The sequence below is a fragment of the Simochromis diagramma genome, unplaced genomic scaffold (assembly GCF_900408965.1).
Source record: "Simochromis diagramma unplaced genomic scaffold, fSimDia1.1 OVJJ01000171.1, whole genome shotgun sequence".
Lineage (NCBI taxonomy): Eukaryota > Metazoa > Chordata > Actinopteri > Cichliformes > Cichlidae > Simochromis > Simochromis diagramma.
This window is the reverse complement of record NW_024387222.1, coordinates 1,217,910-1,230,773: the sequence shown is the minus strand read 5'-3', so window position 1 is coordinate 1,230,773 and position 12,864 is coordinate 1,217,910. Positions and strand designations below refer to the sequence as shown.

The 12,864-nt window shown below is 49.1% G+C and overlaps 1 protein-coding gene across 4 annotated transcripts in view; it reads right to left on the bottom strand.

The window, feature by feature from the left end:
• Nucleotides 1-12,864, bottom strand: part of LOC120746619 (zinc fingers and homeoboxes protein 2-like) — a 122,126-nt gene that overhangs the window by 86,597 nt on the left and 22,665 nt on the right. The gene's annotated exons all lie outside the window — the stretch shown is intronic.

The following is a 12,864-nucleotide window of genomic DNA, read 5'->3' as shown; positions in this document are numbered from 1 at the left end:
AGTCCAATCAGAGTGAATATGGGGGCGCCTTGGGGCGGAGCTACTTTGTTTCTCTTTCCTCGCTCATTATGTTCAGTTTTAAAACATCCAGATGGCTACGGTTCAAATTATCAAACAGGATACACAGGATATCCATGTTTGCCACTAGGGGGCGTCTCTCCCTCCATTAAACATCTGAAATATATAGAAGCAGCAGTGACTGAGGCCACAGGTGATCTACCTTTGCCACACGCTGTCGCAGCAGGGCTGCGCTCTGCAGACGACTGTTCGGCAGGAAAACTCGCAGCTCGTTTAATTTAACGAGGCCGCAGCGTCGCCACAGCGGGGAGGTGGCAGAAACAGTTAACCCCGGCTCAGCTTTACAGCAGCGCTCAATCAAATGAGATCAAATGAGACGCCCGGCAGTGCAACGAGGAAGCGGTGCCAGACTTCCTGTCCGGTAGAGGTTCTCCTGAGCTTAATGCAACACAAACGATGGCGTGACTTGGACCATAGAGCCAATCAGCTGTGCCAGGCTGTGCGTGACTACTGAACCCCACAGTTAAGGCCGTTAGCGTCCACGCACGAGCACAAGCCAATGACAAGGAACAGGAAGAGGAGACATGAAGGAGGCAATCATCGATCACTGAAACCCGCCTGCACACGTAAACGCGCTTCATCAGGGTTTGCAGCTTAACAGTGAGCAGTCCTTGGTTTGTTTCAGTGTGTGTGTGTGTGTGTGTGTGTGTGTGTGTGTGTGTGTGTGTGTGCCGTGCTCAGGTTTGCATTAACCACACTGAATCCTCATCTTCAGCCTGAAGGCAAAGCCTGAGTTTGGAGGACGCACAGCAGCTAAAGAGCAGCCAGCCTTCACTACAGGCTGCACTCAGCAGTTTTTCTGCCGCGTGGATCGATGCACTAAAAAAAGCCTTACTCATATAGAAAACAAGTTTGTTTTGCAGGGTTCACAGTGTGAAAGCGCTGCTGTAAAGACCTCAGAATCAGCCAGAGTGCCAGCCGCAGTGATGGCGCCCGCAGGTTTGTGAAGCTTTTATTTTAGCATTTTATCCGCTGCCATGTTGGACGAGAGGGTGGAGCAACGAGCTCCTCCATCCATCTCTTTTCTGACACCGAGACGCTCGGGCCTCGAGCTCTTCTGGCGGGACACAGAGGCGTTCCCGAGTCAGGTGACAGTTATGATCTCCTCTGGCATGTCGGGGGTCTCCTCCCCGCAGGACGTGGTTGACCGCCATCTAGTCCTAGTCAGATCCCCGAATCACCTCAGCCAACTCCTTCCAGTGTGGAGGAGTGGAGGAGGGGTACTCCGAGCTCCTCCCCCCTCGCTCTGAGGCCGAGCCCGGCGCCTGCTGCTCGTGCAAAGTAACGGAGGAAATACTGCAGTTTCACTCAGCACTGGAGCGCAGCCTCAGCTGCACAGCAAGCTCAGTATTTGGCAGAAAATTGGATACGTGTGTACGAGCACAGAGCGGAGGTTAGCGGAGGTTAGGCCCATCGGAAACTTTGGCCCCAACTCTGCATCACGCCTCGCGTTTAGATCAGCAAAATGAGACTTTGGCTCGACGGCGTTTACGGCAGCCGGCTCGTCGCTCTGCACTCGCGGTGAAACGAGGAGCAGAGGACGAGCGTTCAGGTCACCTGCACGCCGTGAAGCGTACCTGATTTTAAACGTTATTCGTTTCAGGAGTTTTGACCTTTAGAAACTTTCGTTCCTGCTTTCTGTGCAGCACAAAGTCTGACTCATGTTTAATATAATCATTATTTACTCACAGCCATCCTGGTCACAGATTAACATCGAAACATTATGAAGCTCCTCTAAGAGGGAATCACCGGCAGCATTTTCCCCGCGATGAGCGCCTGTGTGTAGGTTGCTAAAGCTCTGCGAGTGAGTGAATGAGATCATCAGAGGACTGCAGCGCAGCAGGGAGACACACACACACTCAGAGACAACAACAGGTCTTTTCCACAGAGTCTGGATCCCCCTCAGGACTGACCTCATCCTCCATCCATCACCAACCTGATACGAAGCAGCTCTGCTCTGGGACCAGTGTGTGTGTGTGTGTGTGTGTGTGTGTGTGTGTGTGTGTGTGTGTGTGTGTGTGTGTGTGTGTGTGTGTGTGTGTGTGTGTGATCATCTCCACTGTTACTGTGTTTATTTGTGCTCTCCTGTACAAATGAATGGGCTGTTTGTGTAACGTGTGCATACATATATGGAAATAGAAGCAAAACAGAGTGCGGCGTGTTGCTCTGCAGCACGGCCTGAGCCCTCTTACACAAGCTTCCTTATCATTTCCTGAAATCATCTTCAGGAACAGTTCTCCACGCTTTCCAGGAAAAAGGGAGCTGCTGTCAGTCGATGCCTTCCAGAAGGTTCTGGTGTGACGCTACTTTTCTCTGTGTTAATAATTCCAGACATTGTAAAAAGAGCTCCGACACCACTGACTGAAATTCAGCCTCAAATCCTGACGGAGCCTCCACCGTGTTTCCCAGATGACTCACACAGATGCTCCATCAGCCCCGTTTCCTCCGACTATCTGTCCTTCTGTAATTTTCATCCCTCAGCCTTTTCTTCCCGTTTCCCTTCCCTACGAATGGCTTCTTGACAGCCGACCTTCTTCAGACACTGCTTTTGTCCTCCGATTTCTTTAAACTTTTAAGGACACTGAAATATGCCAACATTTCAGCTAACAGCTCTTCAGGAATCAGCCTGTTGGTGCAAAAACACTATTTTATGTCAAACTGTATTATCTTTGGTATTTGTCACAGATTGAACTAAAGAAATGAGAACAAATGATGTGTTTCTGTGACAGGCTGCTGCTAACAAAGTGCCTAAAGATACAATTCTTCTGTTGTGTAGACACAACACCGATTCATGCTTTTCATGCCTGAATGACTCAAATTGCAGAGCTAAGTGAAGGTGATCAGGTACAAAGACCGGAGGGAAAAAGCAGCCCAAGACCAAAGAAAATCTTTGAAAGACCTTCAGAAGGCCGGCTGTGCTGTGTGAGTGACGTGTATGATAATAAAGCACACTGCTGTTCTGCATGCAGCGTCCCAGGTCTCCTGGTGTCTAAATAAACCGTCGCCCAGGTCATCTGCACGAATGAGCTTGAGCTTGTTGGACCGGAGCCTCCTCAGACTCTTTGCTCTCAAACTCAGTTTCTGAGACTGACTCGTGCACACCTACGAGGGCTCTACACCTGCCCGTGTGCACTGCAGCAGCTTCCACGACACGTTCGGCCGTCCCTGCTCTGTTAATATAAAAGTGTCACCGGGATGAATTCCCCTACACGCTGCACTTCCTGCTGCTGTGGCGTAGCGACTCTCGGATTAATGCCCCGCCGCAGGACGCGGCCTCCGTCTGTTTTGCCGTCCGTACCTCTGTGCCGCCGAGCCGCCTAAAATATATTTAGGCTGCAGCGTTCATCTGGATATTTTGCATATCTTAATTAGTGCTTACAAAACATGCAAATCAGCCGGTCGGCCCCAATTAATTAGCTTTGTGGGCTTTCTCCTGAAGTGGCGGTACTGAGGGGGCGTCTGTCTGTCTGTCTGTCGCTGTTTTTGTCCTAACCTGAATTTAATCAATCGGGTCAATTAAAGCGCAGATTCCTGTTTACAGTAACAGCAGAACAGATCTGAAGGTGCAGGGCTGCTTCCTGTGAAACAATGTCCTCTGATTCGTTTCACACGAGGTTCTTTTCAGCGCCACAGCTCCACTTGTTATTTGTTTTATTAAAACTGAATCACAGTAATTTCTGCAGTGCAAGAAGGATCAGCCGGCTGCAGCGGGAGGGAGGTCCAGGTGTGTGCGGCGAGCACGCCATCGGTGCATGCACAAAAGTAATGTTTGAATTCAACTTTGTCTGCACTCATTTAGCAACATGCCGAGGTCGACCGTACGGCCAGATCCATCCAGCACACAGGACGCGGCTGGATTACAGAGTGCAGCTGACGCTAGCAAGTTAGCATCCGCATGGTAACCCATCACAGACAGACAGGGGGCGCTGCAGCGCCAGCATGTGGTGTGTGGCACCATAACAACTTTTAACTGGCGTTAACATTAAACATCCTCTAGAATAAACTATGAATGATTTGTTTGTGGGGATAGGTTAACTGATTAATCTACATTGACCATAGGAGTGAATGTGAGCGCGAATGGTTGTCTGTCCCTGTGTGTTGGCCCTGCGACAGACTGGCGACCTGTCCAGGGTGTACCCCGCCTCTCGCCCTATGACAGCTGGGATAGGCTCCAGCGCCCCCTGCGACCCTGAAAAGGATAAGCGGATGGATGGATGGATGATTTGTTTAACTGCTACCCACTTTTTTTGTGGTGCAAACTCTGACCCACCAAGCTGTAGACGACTCTGGGAACCAAACATCCTTTAGCAAAGACACAATTTGTCTTTGGAAGTATTAGCACAGGTGTGATTAAAGCCAGTGAGCTACAGAAAGTTTTCTCCACATGTGCAGTTCTGCGGAGCCTCTTTAAAGTTCAGCTCTGGTTCTGCAGCTCATTCAGGGATGGGAACAGAGACCGCAGCAGGCCGCAGACTGACGGGAGCTGCTCACATGCTCGGAGACCAGGAGTTACATCCAGTAACCGCCCCTTCCCTGTGGCTGCAGAGAGAACAGCACACCCCCACACTTAAACTGCATTTATCCGATGAGTGTCTTTTATACCTGTGTGCAGCCACGTCTGCATAAGCACATGAAAATAAAATGACTGAACATCAGTGACATCACTGCTGTCAGGCCTGCTTCAGTCTCTGCTTCCATCCAGCCTTCGTGATCCTGGTGTTCAGTACCTGCCCGGCACTGAGCAGCGAGCACACAGCCGGAGAGCCGCCGGTGCAGAAAGTGGAACATCTCGCAGCTAAAGATCCGGATATTTTTCCTCAGGAGTTGGTAGAGACCCAAACTGGGAACTCAGCGGCTCAACAACCATGGCCTGATGGCTTCTGGAGGTTACGGGCAACAGGAACAGGAAGCCAAGGCCCCAGCATCAATCCCTGCTGTAAAACAGCACCAAGTGGCCATTAGAGGAACTGCAGCTTCCTGCCAGTTTGGCTGCTTAAACTCGATCCTCGGAGTAACCGGCCGGTTTGCAGAGCAGAGTTTCAGGAAGCACAGAATAACTCTCAGCATGTTCAGGAATCCAAGGAGGATGTTTAATACACGGCCTTATTTTCACAGCGGTGAAACGCCGAGGAGCTCTGACAGGCGTTCTCTTCACCTTGAAATCTGCTCCACCAGTCTGACTGGTGCTTCATCGTGCCAGCAAACACCCTTCAGAACTCCAGTTTGCTTTTAGAGGGAATTAACTCTGATATACAGCTCTCTGACTTCACCTTTTGTTTTACTTTACTCGGCTAAAAACATCAAATGTGGCAAAAATCTGAAATTTTAAGGAAGTGAAGAAGAGCTGTGTTTGTTTTTGGCTTAATGACAGCATATTAGTGACACTGTGGGGATTTCCACACAACGACGGTGACACGAGACCTGCTGACAGACAGTAAGCTCAACGTTTCTCAGTGAAATCGGAGCGTTTGTGAACGCGGATTCAAACAGGACTTCATTTATTCGCTGCACTCCTTCCTGCTTTAGCTCTTCCTGAAACACGCCTCCAAAGACTATCTGTCTTTCATCTTCATATCTATCAAACACCGGGAAGCTCGTCGGAGGAATGCAAACGCCCCACAGCAGACTCGGTTCAGGTTTGTTTAACATGCCTAAAGAGATCTCAGCGATGCGGGCCCGTCACTGGTCTTCATATTCTCCTGTGTGATGTCGTACAGCTGACAAGTTTGTCTTGAGATTCTGGTATGTCTTGATTTGATTACGTGGCTCCAGTTCTGACATCAGATCATTAGATAAAGCTTGCTGATGTGCTTTTCGCAGATTCTGAGTGTGGAGAAAAGTAGGCAGAGCTTTCACAGCTGCTCTGCTCTCCAGGAGTTTTTTTGACGTAGTTTAGGCCGCACAGAATATTTATTTCTATTTCTATTCATTAGCTTTGTTTATGGACACTGATGGAAATATCCCAAAGCAGCCAGTGTTTCTTAACCTGGCATTACTTCAAATCCAGAACCCAACTTTAATATGCACATGCTTTGTTTATGCACAACAATACACAAGGAGCTCAGGTTTGGGACATCTTTCAGGTCAAACATGGACCCCCAAACACTCCCAAGTGTCACAAATAAGCAGCCTGCTATGAAAAACAGCTTTGGTGCGTACAGGTAAACCCACCCGCCCGTCACAACAGCTGGAAGGGGTTACATTTCTACACCTCTCACTTGTTTGGAGTTGGTGCCTTTTTAACAGAATTAATTGATTTTTAAAAACGTGGCTCGTTGTGGATTTTACTAAAAGAGCATCCAAGAAGTTTACAACATCCCCACACAGCGACCGGGAAACTCCCACTCCACCCTCGAGAACCTCGTCCCTGGACTCAGAGGTGCTAACTCCCAACCCAGCTGCCCCAGCTGGAGATCGTTGCTGGATGAAACCAAATGACAAACATCTGTGAAGAGCTGAGATCCTGAGAACACCGAGCCCTCCACCCTCAGCTTCACATCAATTCAATTTTATTTATAGAGGTAAAGACCCTGCAGGAGAAACCCCCAACAATCAAACGACCTGCTGTGAGCAAGCACTTGGCGACAGTGGGAAGAAAAAATGCCCTTTTAACGGAAAGACACCTCCAGGCTCAGGGAGCGGCGCTCACCTGCTGTGACCGGTGGGGGGGTGAGGGGAGGACGACAAGACAAAGACACGCAGTGGACGAGAGCCGGAGGTTAATAATGACGAACGCAGAGGTGTAAATACACAATCAGAGTCAGCAGAGCCAACGCCCACGAGTCTTCCTTACTGCCCGATCGCTGGGACCAAACATCCACATCAGGGTCGATGCCCACAGACATCCCAGAATCCAAAAAACACATGCAGGAAAGTCCCACGCACCCCAGCTGGTCCCGAGAGCATCCAGAGCTGGTCCAGAGTTCCAGGACCAGGACAAAACCGCATCTCCTGAATCGGAGCTTCGCCTAACAGATGGACTCTCCTCTCAGCACGCTGAGGGTTTTTGTTTTTTGGACAAACTGAACAATAATGAGTGTATCTTATTAGCTTCATGGGAAGCAGCCAGCTCAGCTCGCGACAGCCACCGTGACTACATCTGCGTCGTATATTATCTGTACCGCATCTGAACGCTGGATTCATCTAAATAAGAGAAATGATCACGAGCTGAATGTGTTCATGTTAAACAACAATGAGGGAAAAGCATCTGTGCTGCGGAGGCGTGCACGTCTCACCCTTTAAAGGCCGTGTGCAGGAAAGCAGCAGCATCATTCATTTCCTTTAAGCGCTCTTTAAAGGCCTTTAACATCCACATTAATCTGTGCACCCTCCCCGGGCGAGCAGCGAGCGTGTACACTCTCGCAGTGAAAGCCGATACGTCACGCGCTCCTCGCCTCCTATTGGTGGGTGCGAACACACCCCCTTCATTTCACTTTCGCTGCTGTATCTCCATATTAACCTTCGTGTAAAAGTGACACCTCCCTTTCTTCCCTCCTTTTCTCTCCCCCCTCCGCCTCTCCGGTAATCCGGCGGATTCATCCAGATGGATCGTGGTGTTAAAAAAAACAAAAAGAGCGCCTGACAGTCTCGCTGCTCGTGGTTTTTGTGTGTTTTAGCTAATTAATGTCTCAAGATTAATGTGTTGATGATTAAATGGTGTGAAAACATTACACATTCTGTATTTAAACAGCCACACTCTTTTGCCTCCTTCCAGCGCGTTCATTAATGTCATTTTTTGCAGTAGTGCGAGCCGCTCGGATGTGGGGAAACAAACTGTTAAAATGGTGACAAGTCGCCGGACTTGGAACCAGACTGCGGGGTCGGGTTAGTCTGCAGTCTGGAGGCTTTCGTCGGGTTTTTTCTGGTGAGGGGGAGAGGTATTCGGCTGGAGCCTGGCTCCTCCACTCATCTGCATCTTATTTGAATTTCCTGCTTGCATAATTCCTCGGTTAATGGGGAACTGCTCGGCACCGGCACAGCTGTTTTGCCTTTCCTGCCTGGCAAGACGCCGCTCGCTCAGTGAGGGGAGGAGGGAGGGACGGGAGAGGGGGTGGGAGGGGGGGGGTGAGGAAAAAAATCTTCAAAAAGAAAAAATCTGCAAGTCATGTGGTGCAAAAATACAGTACAAACAACGTGTGATCCCCCGAGGACGGAGGAGGAGGAATGGAGTCAAACACCCACCCACTGCCTGCTTCACCCCCCCCTCGCATGTACATACACACACACACACACTTTGATAGCACCACACCCCCTTCGCCACAGCCACACTGAGCATGTGCAGTGATGGTGATGAGCCTCTCCTCTTCCTCTCCCACCTCCCCCTCCCGTCCGCCTCCTCACCCAATCCTCAGCTCTGCCATGCTGGTCCTATAATTGGTTAGTAACAGGCTTGGGCAGCACCACCGCGTTGCACCAGTCGGACTTCTACCAGCCGCATTAGCGTGTTTATGCATTCGCAGCCCTATTAGAGGCTGTTTGTTCGCTCATTAGCAAACCTGAGCTGGAGCTTGAACCTTGCCACAGCCGCGTTAATCGCCGAAAGAACGGCCGGCGTGCTGGAATCTGTGGCGGCGACCTGTGGAACAGTTTGTCCTGAGCCCACGAGTATTTAGATCAAGCTCCCACTGTGAGGCCGATGTACAGTTTGTGTGTTTTTGGTGGCCGCCTCAGAGGTTTTAGCCTGGAGAAAAGGAAAATCCCCAGCAGGGTTACTCGACTAACACAGATTTAGTCAGAAATAAAATGCAAGGATTTCAGTTTAAAGTCGAACCCAGAGAACCGCTGCCAAACCAAAGCCTGATACGTGGATTCGATTTATGTGATGTGTTTTTAAAGATGGGGCTTCGTGTCTGCGTTAGACACACACAGGCTGTGTTAAAGAGCTAACAAATTTCCTGCTGCACATTCTGCATTCGTGCATCCATCATGTTGACAGAGCGGTTTTCCTTCTTGTTTTTCGTGTTTGCCGTTTCCCAAAAAGATACTTTTTCTGTTTCAGCCCAAGAAGCATCACCATAAAATTACAACATGTTTCCATCCATCATCTTCCACTTATCCAGTCACACCAGCAGCAGGCTGAGCAGGGTATTCCAAACATCCTTTCTCCCTAGAAACACTTCCCAGCTCCTCCTGGGGAGGAGATCTCCAGGCATTCCCAGGACAGATGAGATACATAATCTCACCACTGGGCTCTGGGTCTACCCCAGGGTCTCTTCCCAGTTGGGCGTGCCCAGTAAACCTACAAAGGGAAGCACCCGGGAGGCTTCCTGTGTGGCGGGAAAGCTTCTCCGAGCATCCGCCAGATATCCGAAGTCCTCATCCGTCTTTGAGCCGAGCCATCCTCCGGAGGAAACTCGTTCAGCCGCTCGCATTCGTGACCTCTACCCTGCATACCCACCACCGACGGGGGCATGCAGGGCAGGCTGACCCCCATCATCGCAGAATAAATGCTTATGTTAAACTTGTATTAAACCATAAACAGCCCAACCCTGCATCAGCACTGTGCAAAAGTCCTGAGTCACCCCTCATTTTTGATGTTTGGTGGAAAATTAGAAATGGGTGCTGTGATTTAAACATCAGAAACAACAGAGACACAAACAGAGTTTGTGCACTTCTAACTTTAAAGTGAGTATCTGATGTGAGCAGCTCTCCGTCAGCTCTGTGAGGATCTTCAGGAACATTTCTCCAGACTTCCTGAAGCTCTTCTTTGGATGTTTCTGCCTTTTGTTCTGCTCTCTGTCAGGATGCTGAGGCTCTGCGGAGGCCCATCCATGACTGATACACGTGGCTGCAGACTCCTCCCCCTGACGACCTCGTGCATGCTGACCGTGACTTGGACCCATCACTCAATCAGACCTGTTACTCTAGCCAGTGTTGGGTGGGCCAGATGTGGCCCCACTGTCACTGCACACCTGACATCTGGCCGTGAAAGGTGGACGTGCGGCTGTGACGTGACATCCTGGCCAGATTTCAATCATTTACTGGGTTTTTGGGGATGAACCTGTTAAAGTGACATTTTGATTTACACGTCAGAGTGTGCCGAGTACTGCTGCACTTGTTTTGAAGTGCAGGTTTTAGTGAACCGCTTGTTTGAAAAGTGAAATAATCTGGGGGTGTAGAGTTAAAAAGGAGTGCGCTTACTTATTTATCCCCCCTGTTGCTGCTCATCTGCGCTGCAGGCTATTATCCACGAGCTGCAGAGCACACCAAACACCAAACCACAGCTCTGTGGAAAGCAGACATCAGGTTCTCACGAGGAAGATGATATGGAACGTGAAAGATGATATCTCAGGTTCTGGTGAATTTTCATAATTCTTCCTGGTTGAGCGCAGGCCGCTGGAAAGTGACCAAACAAGATCACACCGCGTACAGTAGGACGATGAGTCTGAGTTGCATGTTTGACAAATCTCTCTGATCTGCTTCAAAGCAACTAATAAACCAAAAAAACCTTGTTTCAATCAAGAAACACTGCTGTAAGTCTCACAGAGAGGGAACCGAAAGCTCCTCACATCAGTGAAATCCTCCAATCAGGCTTTAGGGATTAGCCTCCAGCAGCCATGAACTGTAATAAATGATGGCTGAGCTGTTGGGAGGAACATCTTCAGACTTCAGATGACCACTTCAGGCTTCACGAGGATGCAGAGGAGCACACGTGACCTCTCCACTCAGAAATCACACACAAAAGAATGCTTTTTCTAACTGCGGCCACATTTTCCCCCCATAATAAAAAGGCGATCCGCAGATAGCCGTCTGTACATTTATGGGAATGCTGCAAAGAGGAAATGCTAACAGCTAATTCAGCGTGCCGAATTGGGCGATTTGGCAGTTTGCCCAAAGATAAACAAATACAGGCTTTAAAAGTCAGCTGGGTTTACACTGGAGTGATTTACAGGCCGGCTCTAAAGCTGACATTTGAAGCTGCTGTTATTACACATTACACCTCGCTCCTCTTCCAGCCGTTATTCTGGAGACGTGAATGAAAAGCTCGACGCTGACGGGTCTGCTCAACTTTTTATTGTCGCTGCACAATTAAAGCAGGATTCCTGCAGCCGTCCGCACACTTTAATACCGCACGTTGTGTGCGTGCGCCGGTAAGCCTTTTGCACACTTGCACAGACATAATATAATCAATGAAACCTTATTAGATGTTTTTACTGTGTGTGCGCTTCCAGATCAGTCACAGCTGTTGTGTCTGTTTTTATTACTTTCTCAGCAGGTGGGGAAGCCTCTTTTTTTCCTATTCGCTCTTTATTCAGCTCGTCGCCTCTTTGTCCCGTCCTGTTATTAGCTCGGTCGAGCACCGGTCATCCTGACATATTGAGTCCTCAGCAACACGAGATTTCTGCTTTCCCCTCACCAATAACTCGAGGGGGATTTCACCGCCGTCCAGATCAGTAATGAAATCTGCGGCGTCTTTGTTATTCAGCTCCACTCATTGTTTTTGGTTTAAAGGCAGAAAGAGCAGATTGAACGTGAGGCGCTCCATCTATCACAGCGTTTGTTAATAATGCAGTAACATCCAAAAACACGGTGATCTGTACCTCCCTAATTAAAATCAGGCTTGCAGATGTTTTCCTGCCCCTAAAGTCCCCCGTTTGTTTTTAAGGTTTGACTTAAAATGCAAGACTTTGCTGGCTTCACTTGATAGTTGGCTGAATATCTGTGGAGGTTTTCTACATATACTTGGCCTCCAGATGTGCTCAGAGTTTTTGCAGATGTTTTCCCTGCCCCCTCAAAAGTGTCCCATGTTGGGCTTCCTGTACATTTTTATGCCGCTTAAAATGCACAAATTTGCCATTTTTCCTACTCTGAATTGATGCAAACACGGGCGCGTCCCGCCGTACTGACGCCGTCAGGTTCCTGCTGACGCATGAACGTGCTATAACATGATATGAACATTAGTGCAGCGTGTTTACTTTACGACAGCAGCGACACACATGGCTGAAAGCTGCTGGCTCGGCTGTGGAGGAGTCGGCTCCAAAGGCGCGAGCGCCTTCGGTACAGATGGTTCTCCCGTTTATAAGAAAGAAAGTTCCCACAGTACCACGACAGCTTGTTCATGACCGCTTCAAGCACTTTAAATGAAGGCAGCTAGCTGGAAACCTGCAAAACTAATGTTTAGAGGGAAAAGCATTCACCCACACATCAACTTCAGACATCTGTCCTCTTAACTGTGGACTGCAGCCACAATAATGAGGACAAAAATGAGGTTTTTTCCACTGGTGGACACGAATGAGCCGATAAAAGTGCAACTTAGAAAAACTACTCATTCTGCTCAAACTCCATTTTTCATCCTTGGACTACAGAAGCTTTGCACGAGTCAAAGGTCTTCATCTTAAAGACAGCCAGTCCCAGTAACTTTAGCTCCTCCCCCTTTGAGAAAACATCTCTTGATTGGTTGATACCTAAAAACACAACGTTTGAACAACAATCATTCAAGTGGGCGGAGTTTTTTGCCTGAGATGACCATATTAGGGATATCCCCTCTCGATGACATCGAGACTGAGTATTTCGAACAATCTGAAGTCCAAGCTGCTGGCTAACAGACTTTAGGACCATTTTAAACGCGCCCTGCGGTGCCTTGTGAGCAGCGACGTGCAACAGTTGTCGACACCATGTCAGCACCTTAGCTCCTAGATACAGTTCTTGCAGGTTGTGCAACTTTTTTAACCTGGTGTGGTGAGTTGCAGCTGGGCTGAGTATGCGATTGCGGCAGATGGCTGCCCCTCCACGAGATTTTCCTTCCTACTGTCGCCCAGTGCCTGTAGGCAGTCGTCTGACTGTTGG